Consider the following 14,227-nt stretch of genomic DNA (forward strand, 5'->3'; position numbering starts at 1 on the left):
TCCCTGAAACCAAGATTCCAATAACCAAGAAAAGAAAAACCCTTCCGGGGAAGTTTTCCTAAGTCTTTTCATGTGAAGGATCCTTAAGGTCTTCAGACCTTTTTGCTGAATCTTAGGAGACACCTGAATACTGTGGATCTGGCTGTTTTGATAATATTTAATTCTGCAGTCTGAGAGAATTCAAAGAAAAATATGTGGTTATCCTGAAATAATTTCTGAGCTGAATTGCTGGAAGACAGAGGGAGGGGCAGGGAAAAGGGAGGCAGAGCACAAGCCCAGGAGGGTGGGTAGAAGGAAAAATGCTTGGGCGTTTTGTGTACAGCGACACCTCATTTCTCAGCAACATTGGAGAACAAATCTTTTTTTCAAATCTGTGAATGTTCACATAATTGAAGCTTACTTTTCTGCTTTGGTATAGATTCTTCCAGAGGCAGATTGTGAGACAGGATCTTAAGAGAAGTGGAGAAATGGGAAAGGTTGTAACAGAAGCTATTACCAACCCATTACCAAAGAGGGTGGCTGGAGCTTCTCCCAGTGGGAAACTCAGAGAAGCCTTTAAAGGATACCATCTAAGGGACACTGGAACTGGTATATTCCTACACCTAGTCCTGAGAATTGCCAGTTTCATTCTAACCCTCAGGGATGGGGGTGGGTACTTCCATAGCACTTTTGGACTGCTGAGTGGAATTATTTTCAGGAAAATAATCTCCTGGTTTTAGGAAAATCACTCTGGTACACATACAGGCAGTTGGAAGTCAGCCAGAGGAAAAGGAGGCAGTAAGGTTGGAGGGATGTCATCTGGCCACTGACAGTGTCCACTGCATTATTAACCCCCAACTCACTTTAGCCCTCCCAAAACTTCAACAGAGTACATGAAAAATGGCTGACTAGCATCATAATGAGCATCAGTAATTTGAACAACCCTGTTCAAGCTACTAGGAAGGTGACAGAATGGTTTCAACAGCTGGGTTGTCAGCCCTCTCAAAACTCCTGCTTCTTATAGTTCTGTCTCTCCCTCTTTTGCCTGTGGGTGAGTGGTGTGCCTGCCTCTGGCTGCACCATTCCTTTTCAGCAGCCAATTTTACTCTGCTGGGAGCTGGAAAGCAGGTAGGTAATTGAGCTTGGGGTGGGGTGGGGGGTGGAGGGGACTGTGGTCAAAAAAGAAAACAGATGGTAAAATGGCCAGGAGTTCTCCTGTGAGCATCTGAAAAGACAATGCTTATCTGGCTCCTTGGAAGCCATTTCTGCCTCTTCCTTGAAATTTGGCAGAGCATTGTACTGTTGAAGAAATGACCCTGGAACAAGTCCAGGGATTCTTGTGACATGATGAAAGGGATTCATGCTTTTGCCTTCTTGATTGAGGTCCTGACAGGAGCAGCCATCACTTGTAGTCAATGCAGGGACACTTAAAGGAGTCAAAGATAGCTATGAATAGATAGCTATGAAACAGAGACTGAAATTATTAATTAAATTTATTAATTTTAATTATTATTATCAGTTATTACTTTTGATTAATTATTAATTTTTAATTAAAAAGCAAAGTGGAAAGTGAGCACTTAAATTATGAAGAGACATTTTTAGAGGCTCACAAGTGCTGTTTTAGTCAGCTTTCATTGCTCTGACCCAAGACCTGCAAAGAAAAATTTAGAGGAGGAAAATTTACTTAGGGCTCACAATTTTAGAGGTCTCAGGCCATAGATGGCCAATTCCATTGCTTTTGGCCTGAGGTGAGACAGAATATCATGGTGGAAGCACATGGTGGAGAAAAGCATCTCAGGATGCTTGTAGTTCTGTCTGCGCAACAAGGAAGCAGAGAGAGTTCCACTTGCCAGGGATAAAATATAAACTCTAGAGGCACCTCCCCCCCTGCCCCCACCTACTTTCTCCAGCCATACCTTCTTCCTAAGGTTACTGCCCATCAAACATTGGGTTAATCCACAGATCAGGTTGCACTTCTCATGATATAATCATTTCACTTCTGAAAATTCTTGCATTGTCTCACACCTGAGCTTTTGGGGGACACCTTATACCTAAACCATGATAAGTGCCAACACTAAAAGCATGCAGTGCAACTATGAACTTCTGGGAAGTGACAGGAGCAGGCTCCACAGGTGGTCTGAAAGGTGCACCCATCCTTGAGAAAGGCTCCTGTGTCCATTGTACTGAGAAGTCCCTCCTCCTCTCAGTGGTGGCAGCCACAGCTTCAATAGAGCAGGCAGAGGCTTTGTGGCACTTTCCAATCTTGGTGATTCTTTTTTTTTTTTTTTTAGAAAGAGAGAGAGAGAATTTTTTTCATATTTTTATTTTATTTTTTTTAGATTTCGGCAGACACAACATCTTTGTTTGTATGTGGTGCTGAGGATCGAACCCAGGCCTCACGCATGCCAGGCGAGCGCGCTACCGCTTGAGCCACATCCCCAGCCCAATTCTTAAGAATCATTTGGAGCACTTGTCACAAAGATTCCAGATACCAGCTGCAGAACTCCTGAACCAGCAAATCAGAGAAAGACCTGAGGGTCTCTGTGCCTAAGGAGCATCCCACGTTATCCTTTTGACCTGATACCTGAAGGAAAAAATGAAACAAGGACCAAATCCTTCTTTAGAATTTTAATTGAATTTATTATTTTTATGTTGCTGGGGATTGAACCCAGGGCCTCATGCATGCTGGGCAAGTTTTCTACCACTGAGCTACACCCCTAGCCCTTTAAAAATTATTATTTTAAGACAGGGTCTTGCTAAGTTGCTTAGGCTAGTCTTGAACTTGCGATCCTCCTGCCTCAGTCTCCACCAAAGTAGCAAGGATTACAGTTGGGCACTTGGCCAAGGAAACCTTTGAGGCTTACTAAACCCAGCTGATACCTCCACATCCAGAATGAAGTGAAGGAAATTATTCCTGACATAGCTTTGCCAAGGCCTACAACATTTCTGAGAGCCCAAGGAAGCTCTAGTTAAATTGGGTTTGTTTAAACTGAACCTCGGAACCCAGAACTGGGCTTCCGCTTGGGTTTGCTCTAGAAGGAGGATTACCAGTTGAGTGGGCATTAATTAGAGTGAGGGCAAAGAGAGACACAGTAGATTAGGGGCTTTACAAGGGGATAGTTAGAAACAAATTCTTCATTGGGAACTGCTTTGTTTTTAGTCAAAGTACTTTATTTTGAAACTTGTAAGGTGTTAAAGAGGTATGATATTTGAATGTTTCTCCCAAAGGAATATGAGCGTAAAATGGTTGGGCTAAACCAAGAACTGCAGGTCAGTTTCAGAAATGGCAGGGACCTCCTGAAACTCACGCTCTCTAGCCCCTGCCTGCTGATTGTCATTCTCCAGTCCAGCCTCCCTCTGCCAACTCTTTAAAACTCAGATCACATCCAATCAGTACCCCCTTGAAGTCGCTCAAAGGCTCACTGTTCCCATGACATAAAGTCCAAGCTGATGTGATTATGTCTAGGTCCCTCTGTCCCGCCCCACCCTACATTTCCAGCTTGATCTCCCCACTCTGCTTTCCATGACATTTTGTTCTTGCAACACCAAGCTACTGGGGTTTTCTGAACATGATCCTACATCTGATACTGCTCTGTGCTGTGCCTTTTGCACATTAATCTGTCTGGGGGGCCCAATTCATCATTCAACTGCCTTTTTGTTAAGCTCTTCCCATCTGCCTGGAAGAATACTTGTTTCTGTTTCCCCAAACCAGTGGAGTCTGAGTCATCTGTGCATTTGCCCAGTTCTGCCCCAGGATGTCACTGTTTGGGCGTACTGGCTCGTGTGTGTTCTCTCTCTCTCTCTCTCTCTCTCTCTCTCTCTCTCTCTCTCTCTCTCTCTCTCTCTCTCCCCTTTGTTCCTTCCCCCTTCCTTTCTTCCTTCTTTTCTCTTTTGATTGTGGTAGAAAATATGAAGCTTAAAGGTCTAGGTCAGTGGCATTGAGTATTCACATTGTTGTGCCACCATCTCCCTCATTCATCTCCAGAACGTTTTCCTTCTTTCCCAACTGAAACTCCATACCCTTTAAATAACAGTTCCCCATCATCCCCTCCTCCATCCCTGATAGCAGTACTATTTTTGTCCCTGTGAATTTGACTATTCTGGTCATAGAAGTGAAATCATGAAATATTTGTCCTTTCTGTCTGATTTATTTTCCTTAGCAAGCATTCTCAACGTTCATCCATCTTGTAGCACGTCTCAGAATTTTATTCCTTTTTTTTGGGGGGAGGGTACTAGGTATTGAACCCAGGGTGCTTAATCACTGAGCCACATACCCAGCCCTTTTGTATTTTACTTTGAGACAGGGTCTTACTAAGTTGCTTAGGGCCTAAGTTGCCAAAGTTGGCTTTGAACTCATGATCCTCTGCCTCAGCCTCCCAAGACACTGGGATTACATGTGTGCTCTACTGTGCTTGGCTCATTCCTTTTTAAGACTGAATAAAATTCCATTGTATATATACACCACATTTTGTTTATGCATTCACTTGTTGTTAGACATTTGGTTGTTTCCACATTTTAACTATTTTTAAATAATGATCTTATGAATATGCATATACAAATACCTGTTTGAGTTCTTCCTTTCAATATTTTTGATCATATACCTAGGAGTGGAATTGCTACATTATACAGTAATTAGTTTCTCACTGTAGATTATTTAGTTATTTACTTACTTATTAAATTTATACCAGGGATTGAACACAGGGGCACTAAACCACTGAACCACATCCCCAGTTCCTTTATTTTTAATTTTGAGAGAGGGTTTCTCTAAGTTGATGAGGTTGGCTTTGAACTTGCACTCCTTCTACCTCAGCCTCCCAAGCCCCTGGTGTTATAGGTTTAGCACCACTGTGCCCAGCTCTCATTATAGTTTTGATTTGCCTTTCCCTAATTATTGGTGGTGTTGAGTCTTTCAAAGAGCACTCATTTTATTGAGGTATAATTTATGTACAATAAACTGCATACATTTTAAATTCAATGGATTTTGACAAATGTGTAAACACACATGTAACCACCACCATGATCAAAATACATAACATTTCTATCACCCTTGTTGAACTTTTGCTGTCAATTCTCCCATCCATTCCCAACTCCAGGCAACCTATAACCTGTTTTTTCTCACTATAGATTAGTTTGCATTTTCTAGGTTTACATATAAGTGGAAACATACAGCATATACTCCTTCATATTTGGTTTCTTTCTCTCAACATAATATATTGATTCATCCTTGTTGGTGAGTATATCAGTTCTTCGATCCTTGTTGTTGCTGAATAGTATTTCATTGTAGGGATGAATCACAGTTTGCTTGTCCATTTGTCTACTGATAGTTGTTTAGATTGTTTATGGCTTTGGGCTTTTGTGAATAAAAGCTATTATAAACACTGTTGTATAAATCTCCATGTGGAATATGTTTTTATTTTTCTTGAGCAAATAACTAGGAATAGATATGTATACTCATAAGGTAGGTATATGGTTAAAACTGCCAAACTTTATTCAAAGAGGTTATGTTATTTTATTCTCACAATAGCAACATAAGAGTTCTAGTTGCTTCACATTTTTGTGATATCCTTCCATCTGAAAATCTCTCTGACTTCTGGCTGAGCTCAGGGGGCCTCTAGTGATGTGTCCTAAATTATGCCTGGAGGTACCAATGACAAATACAAAGAGAAAGGATAGAGGGAGAAGAGAAATTTACAAAGTTTACAAAATTTATAAAGTTTTTATGTATTTCAGAATACAGAGTGCTGTCAGTGGGCGACAATTAGCAATAATCCATCAAAGGCTAACATATGTCCCAAATTCATCTCTAAACCTTTAAAACCAATTCCCAAGGTCTAAGTTCATTGAACCATGACCTGATCCCTGAATGTTATAAAGTCTTACCTCTCATCTCCAATCAGAAAGAAGTGCTCTATTTTTCCAGTTACGCTTACCAGTCAGTAGGACTAAATGTGGTTGAGTCAAGAAATGTTATTGTCTAAGTAATTCCATATGCATATTAAAGCTCTTGAAAAATTATAGTTAAAAAGTTATTTTAAAAAATCAGGATAAGGCTACTGATAGCATCTGAGGCAGTACTATCTTAAGAAACAAAGTTAATTTATTAATATAAACAAAATAGCAATTGAAATTAAGTTAAATAGGAAAAAGAAACCAGTATCACCTCTGACATTTGTTTCATAGACCTTTCCCAAGGGTCATGTTGCAAGCATGACTATTCTGATTTTAAAAAGCCAGAGATTTTAATCAGCACTAAAACACTAAAAATAATTCCCTCAAACATGTTGACACTGAAGGGTAAAAACTGCACTGTTTTTCCAGGAGTGGGTTGTCAGTACATCCGCTCCCTGTTGGAGGAAGTCAGATATTTAAGAGCAAATCTTCTATTAATGTGCTACTCTTCCTTGATGGCACTTGAATTGTATTTCTGCTTCTTCAAATAGTCCCCTGGGATCAGTACTTACCTTTTCTTGTTTCACATGTGACAGTAAGGTGCATACTGACTGTACTAAGCCCAGGTCCAAAGTCTTTGAGATGCTTTCACAACCTTTCTGTTGATGTTAAAAAAAATATTTAAACAACTAAAATATCAGAAGCCATGATTGTTTGTTTATAAAAATATAATACTTGGACACTAAGCCAAATATTGTTATTGTTATGCATTTCCAGTCATTATATATAGTAGATTTCATCAGTAACCTTAATTCTTCATCTCCCTATGTCCATGGATTTGCCACTTGAGTTTGAAATTCCTGTCATCAAAGAAGCAATGTCTATTTCCATCCTTCTGAATCTGGGATGTCCTGTGTCTTGCTTTGGCTAACTGAATGTGTAGTGGGGACACGGTTGTTCCAATTGCACATCTCGAGGTGTTTCCTCTTATCTTTCTCTGCCATCTCTGCTAGAATGTGCTGAGATTGGCATGCTTGTAGATGAGAGATATGAGGAGCTGAGGTGAGTCACTCCAGTCATCCCAGTTGAAGCCTTCCTAAATCAGCTCATGGATCTCCAGATGTGCTAGCAGGACCATCTAGCTGACTACCCCCATTCATCTAGCAATGAATGCTTGTTATATACCTCTGTGGTTTTGTGTGGCTTGTTACATAGCAATATCTTTCTGATGTCTATATGTCAAAAGGAGATTTTAAAACCCAAAAATAAAATGAAAAGGTAAAATGACAGATTTTTACTCTCCATTTTTCTCCAAAAGTAATTATGAGTTTTCAGATTATTTTAAAATTAAATCCAATGCCAGACTCAAAATGTTAGCTGTGGTTGTCTCTGAGGAGATGACAGGGGTGTGAGTAAAATTTTCACTGTATATCCCTTGTTCCTTCTGTTTTGTTTTGTTTGTCACCAGTATTGAATGCAGGGACACTCTATCACTGAGCTACAGCCCCAGCCCTTTTTATTTTTATTTTTAGACAGGGCCTCACTAAGTTGCTGAGGCTGGCTTTGGACTTGTGATCCTCCTGCTTCAGCCTCCCAAGTTACTGGAATTACAGGCATGCACCACCACGCTTGGCTCATCCTTTTGTTCTTTTGATATATGAACCATATGAGTGTTACCCATTCAGAAAAATACAATATAATCCTACACATATTTAGTGCATTGACTTGTATCTCCAGAGGAGAGATCAAAGCAGGGGAAAAGAGACAATTATTTGTAAGACTAAATTTTTCAGTGGATACAGTTGGATATTTGGGGCCATATATTAATACTGCAATAACTTTACAGATAGACAGGAATCTATAGATCAGTTCTTGTAAATTGTGGTTTTCCTCTTGTTGTCTACAAAATTTGCTAGCAGAGATTTCTTAAACACCGAATCCTTGGTTCTCAAAGTTTGGGCTGCATAAAATCATCCTTGGCTTCTTTAAAAAAAAGTAAATGGTCCAGTACTGTATCAGAGATTCTGATTTTAGGTCAGAGGTGGTGCTCAGAAATATGCATTATAACTAGCAACTCAAATGGACTCCGTTTGTAGGAGAACTCAGAGTAATCACTGTGGAGTGGTTCTATCAACTTCTCAAACTGCCTTTGTTGTATAGAAACCATGAGACTGTGGGTGTTTGACTCTTTCTCACCAAGTAGAAGGCCATTTAATTTGGTAACTATAAGAAAAGGAACTGGGTGCAATGGGGGCATGCCTGTAATCCCTGCAAATCAGGAGGCTGAGATAGGAGAATTGCAGGTTTGAAGACAGCCTCAGCAACATAATGAGGTCCTCAGCAATTTAGTGAGATCCTGTCTCAAAATAAAAAAAAAATAATAAAAACGGCTGCCCTGGATTCAATCCCTGGAGAGAGAAAGGGAGAGAGAGAGAGAGAGAGAGAGAGAGAGAGAGAGAGAGAGAGAGAGAGAGAGAGAGACATGGCTGGGGATGTAGTTCAGGGTAAAGTACCCCTGAGTTAAATCTCCAGTACCTAAAAAAAGAAAGAAAGAAAAAAAAGGAGTAAGTGACATTCAGAACCCCAAAAACATGGGTCAAAGAATGCAGAAGATCAGTATATTTTAAAAAGAACTTGTGGAAGAATTAATCAGATTTTTCAAACACACATAAACTAATTTTAAGAATAAGGGTACTAAAACCAGGAATGTGGTGGAGGCTCACATCTGTAATTCCAGCTACTCTGGAAGCTGAGGTGGGAGGATCATGAGTTTGAGGCCAACCTGCCTGGAAAACTTACAGAGAACCTGTCTAAAAAAAAAAGGTCTGGGGGTGTAGCTCAGTGTTAGAGTACCCTTGGATTCCATCCTCAGCAACACATACACATACAAATGTACTAACATAATTATGCAATGAAATCAGTCAAAATAAAGTTTTTATTTTGATTTGAGAAAATAATATTTACTGCTTGATGAGGAAAGAAGAATTCCAGAAGAAAATAAATGAGTAGCCCTTTGGCATAAGTATGAAATTTATCAAAGTAAAACAGTCAAGTTCTGGTTACATATGTTGACTGAAAACTGTTCTTTGAATATTCTGGTAGCTGTTGGGGACAAATAGAGACATTTCTGGCTTCAGGGTCTAGCTAAAGACATTTTTGTTATTGTTTTTGAGAATGCCAAGGTTCCACAAGATAGATTTGAAAAAAATCCTTGTAGTTTATAGCATTTTCTAACTCTTATATCTAACATAATGAGGTACAAAATACTAGTTATGCCTAGTAGATGCTCAGAGGGTTTGTTTTTAATTGCGTAAAATTCAGATTTAATTGAGTTTATTTTAATGTGGGTTTTTATTTTTGTTGTTGTTGTTGTTGTTGTTGTTGTTGTTGGTGGTGGTGGTTGGTTGGTTTTTTGGTTTGGGAAATAGCATATATTCAGGAAAGAGGTGGGAAACACACAAATGGAGAAAAAAAAAATAGCCCGGCCTCCAAACACAAGTTTAAATGTCTTGGTATTTTCTCATTAGCCTTTGATCTATTTTACTTCCAAATTGGTTGGAATTTATACTAAATACAAGTTATACATATATAACCACTAAGCCACATTCCCAGCCCTTTTTATTTTTCATTTTGAGATAGGGTCTCACTAAGTTGAACAGGCTGGTTTTGAACTTGCAATTCTCCTGCCTCAGTCTGCATCTTACTTTTTAAAAATTAAATTGGTGGGGGACAGTACCGGGGATTGAACTCAGGGGCACTCGACCACTGAGCCATATACCCAGCCCTATTTTGTATTTGATTTAGAGACAGGGTCTCAATGACTTGTTTAAGAGACCTCAATTTTGCTGAGGCTGGCTTTGAACTCTCAATCCTCCTGTCTCAGCCTCCCAAGCCACTGGATTACAGGCATGTTCCACTGTGCCAAGCTAAAAACTAAACATTATAATTACTTCTCTGTGTCTTTTGTATCTTAAATACATGTCATTTTTAATGGGTGTAATATCTTTGGAGAAGTCCCTTAGGATTAGGTATCTGGAGGGTTTCCAGACTCTTGTTACTATGCAAATAAGGTTGTTATTAACAACTGGTTAACATTACTTTCTTGATGGTGGTATTACTTATAGTCATTCATTGAGAATTCCCAGAAGTCATACATCTGGGTCAGATGTTAAGAATATTATTAAAGATGATGTTGTTTTGTCAAATTGCTTTCCTAAAGCATGCTCACCAACATTATATCACCCTTGCTTGTATTTATATTATATTCCTTCTTTTCTTCATTCCTTCTGTAATATTTATTAGAGAGCTGTTTATAACCATCATAGGAAAAAATCATTGCTGATTAGATAGGAGCCAGTGATATCCTGTTTCAAACTTTAGCTATTTGATTATTGTTGAAGTACATTTTTCCATCTGTTGACTAGTAATTTTAGTTTCTCTTTCACCTCTAGTAGTTTTTTCATCAACTTGTAACAGGGCTTCTACAATGAAGAACTTACCGCGGGTTTATTGTACATGCTGCAAATATGTACTCTCAGAGTTAATTTCTGAAATCTTTGTTTTTCCCTGGAGTCACTGATCCGCTGATGGTGATCCCTGGGCTGACTCATTTTCTTCAGGGTTTGCAAAGCTCCTCATTCTAGCACCCTCAAGACTGATGCTCCTGATGCACCCCTGCATGTCCCTGATGTCACCATTTTTCAACCAGATCCAGAGATGGGAAACATATCCACATCTGCTTTCCGGTAATCAGACTCTACTGCTATCTGTTGGACACTATCTTTAAAAAAGCGGGAGTCACCATTCTAAACCCCAGTGTCTGTAAATGGTTTTCTGTCTGAGATTAGAGCCTTTTAAGCTATCTTCTCCCCTAGGGGGGAAAAAAAAACTAAGAAGAAAAAGGCTTATAGCAAGATAGTTATTACCTAAAACAAATTTGGATTAAGGCTGTATGCTATCACTATATTAAAAATTGCCCCAAATTTATCAGAATTAAAAATAATTCTAAAAAAATGAGATTAAGGATATGAGGATTCAATTTTCTGGGTGCCTGGACCACTTTAAACCTCTTTGGGCCCTGCTACTCTAAGTATGGTCCAAGGGTAAGCAACTTCAACCTTCCCTGGGAAGTCATTTGAGATACAGACCTCACCCTAGACCTTCTGGGTGAAGTCTGCTGTTTAAGAAGAGATCCGGATGATTTGTACTCAGGTTAAATTTGAGAAACACTTTCTTAAAGCAGTGGTCTCAACCCTGGTTTACACATTAGAATCCCTTTGAGGAGTCTGCAAATAATATCAATGCTCAAGCCCTATTCTCAAACATTTTACCTTGTTGGTTGAGTATGGGTTTGAACTTTGGACTTTGGGAAGCTCTCTACTGATTCTTTGTGTAGCTAGAGTTCATAACTGACTTAAGTTCCTAAAACGTCTTTGTAAAAGCTATAAACTTTTTCTAAATCTAAAGTCCTCAAATCTCATGCTTTTAAGCTAAATATTATGTATTATGATTAAAAATCAAAGATCTTAATGTACATGAATGTATTTTGTCTTATGGGGGAGGGAATTGTCTCGGCTCGCTTCAAGAGCAACTAGGTATCTCAGGATAAGAAATAAAGCAAAAACACACAAAAAACAATAGAGCTCTTGCCCACAAATGCATCTCAGTATCTGCAGATGTCCCCTTTGTGGTGTTCTTACCTCCCTGAATGGGTCACATAGCAGCACAGTAAACAGATCCAGCAATGAGGTCATTAAAATGAACAGAACAGCCAGGCTGGCCCTTTCCCCACCACACGTCTTCTCGCTACTATGGATGCAGTTTTCAAAAGTAATCTCTCTACTGCTTATGAGTCATTTCCTGAAGTGAGGAACAAACACAGGGCCACCTGGGTAGGAACCATACATGCTGAATTCCAAGACACTGCGGAATCTGACCTCTGGTTTTCCACGTGTTTCCAGAAAACCAGTGTGCAGTCAACAATCCCCATGACTACAAACTCAGAGACTAATCTTCATTTTCTAGGGCTGCCTTCACAGGTAAAATCTTCTGCGGTTTTGAACAGCCTCTTGGCCTGCTGGCCAAAATCGTGCTCAGCAAAAGCCTCTCTCTTCCCTTTAGACAGCAACTGGTTGAAAACCAGACCTCACATTGAATTTCCCAATTGGCGGCCCCACAATACTTGGTGAATTGAATTAGTTTTTATTGTTTTAAGACACAGATGTGGGACAGCCAGAAAGCCAATATGGTAGCTAGCAGCCATGAGCTGTTCATTCCACTTTGCTTTATCTTAATTACCATTTTTTTTCTGTGTCCTTTAAGTCAATAAAGTGAAAATCTTGTGTAAGAACAATTGTTCTCAAGCTTCTTTGGTTCAGAATACTTTAATACAACTGGAATTATTGAGGACCACAAAGAACTTTGTTTATGTGGGTTATATTCAATGGTGTGCTGGTATCAGCTTGTACCCACTCATAAGAATTCATTATTCAGGAAAATTTTAGGTCAAGTATTAGACTGTTGGAAGCTTGAAACTGGCAATGTAACGAGTATTTATACCACTGAAAGTGACAAATCCTACAAATCAGGACTTTTTTTTTTCTTTTCATGGAGATCCAGTTTACCTGAACACCTCAGAACTTATCTAATGATATTTTCTATGTTAAACATTAAAATAAAGAACTTTTAAAGACATTCAGTTAAAAATAATAATAAAGCCATTACATGTGAACATAAATATTGTATTTTATTTTATTTCTTATTTTTGGAACCAGGGATTGAACCCGGGAGCACCTAACCACTAAGCTACATTCTCAGCCCCTTTTTTAAAATTTTTTATTTTTTATTTTTTTATTTTAAGAGAGTCTTGATAAGTTGCTGAGGCTGGCTTTGAACTTGTGATCCTCCTGCCTTAGCCTCCTGAGCCACTGAGATTATAGGTATGTGCCACCAGGCCCAGCTAAATATTGTAACTTAAACATACTTTTTTTTTTTTCCAAACAATAATTTAATGAGAAGATTCACATTGTTTATATTTTTGCAGTGTCTTTAAGGACTGACTTAATAGAAGACAGATTTTAATATCTATTTCTGCATGCTTCGGTCAGCTTTTTTTTTTGTTGCCATGATCAAAAGACCTGACAAGAACAATTTTAGAGGAGGAAAAGTTTATTTTGGGATACACAGTTTCAGAGGTCTTTATCTGACAGCTGACTCTATTCTTTGGAGCCCGAGGTGAGTCAGGACATCATGACTGGAGAGTATGGTGGAGCAGCTGGGAGCATGGCACCAGGAAGCAAAGAGACAAATCATACCATGTCCCCCAATAACCCGCCTCCTTCAGCCACACCTACCTGCCTATAGTCGCCACTCAGTTAATCCCTATTGAGGCTGTCATAACCCAATCATTTTACCTCAACCTCCTTGCATTGTCTCACTCATGAGTTTTTGGGGAATACCTAATAACTAAACCATAACACTGTGTTTAACTTGTTGCATTATCACATCATGTAATCTCTGGAAAACTCAACTGTACTTCTGTGAAAACATCAGACCAAAAGAGATGAATAAGGTCTTAGTGTGTTAAGATAGTTTTGATCTCATGGATCTCCTGACTCTGAGATTACTGCATTAGGGCATTTCTCTTCTTTCCTGAAATTGCAGTTCACTTAACCACACCTCCTTCATCGAACACAATTGGCCTTATTTATCCTATGGTTGATTGTTTCTCCATGCACTCAGACACTTAAAAAGCTGATTCATAAACACTGCCTAACATTTTCCACTTGCTTCTGAAAATCAAGAACATGCTGTTTTCTTAATTTCTTAAATCTGGAAATATAATCTAAAATTTTCCAACTGTATATTCAACAGCCAAGTATTCCATTTCCTCAAAAATACTATTTTTGACTTGGTGGAAAAAAAACACTTTTGTGTTAATAAAATTCAAGTGTGTTTTCTGAACTCAACTGTATCTTGGGGAAAAAAATAACAGAAGAGTATAAAGGTCACTTTCTGGTGAGAGAGAGGATCCTATTTCTGGTGGTCATGAGCTGAGACAATCTGACTTCATTTAATATTTCTATGGACTCAGAAACTTTAAAAGGTCATGTTACCATAACTTAGTTGAAATAATTTTTTTCCCTTTTTTTTTTTATTGGGGATTGAACTCACTCAACCATGAGCCACATCCCCACCCTATTTTATATTTTATTTAGAGACAGGGTCTCCATGTGTTGCTTAGTGCCTTGCTAAATTGCTGAGGCTGGGTTTGAACTCATAATCCTCCTGCCTCAGCCTCCTGAGCCTCTGGGATTACAGGCGTGCACCACCATGCCTGGCTTTGAAATAATTTTTTTCA

The sequence above is a fragment of the Marmota monax genome, unplaced genomic scaffold, assembly GCF_021218885.2.
Source record: "Marmota monax isolate L192 unplaced genomic scaffold, Marmota_monax_Labrador192_F-V1.1 WCK01_AAM20220418_F8-fsc00018, whole genome shotgun sequence".
NCBI lineage: Eukaryota > Metazoa > Chordata > Mammalia > Rodentia > Sciuridae > Marmota > Marmota monax.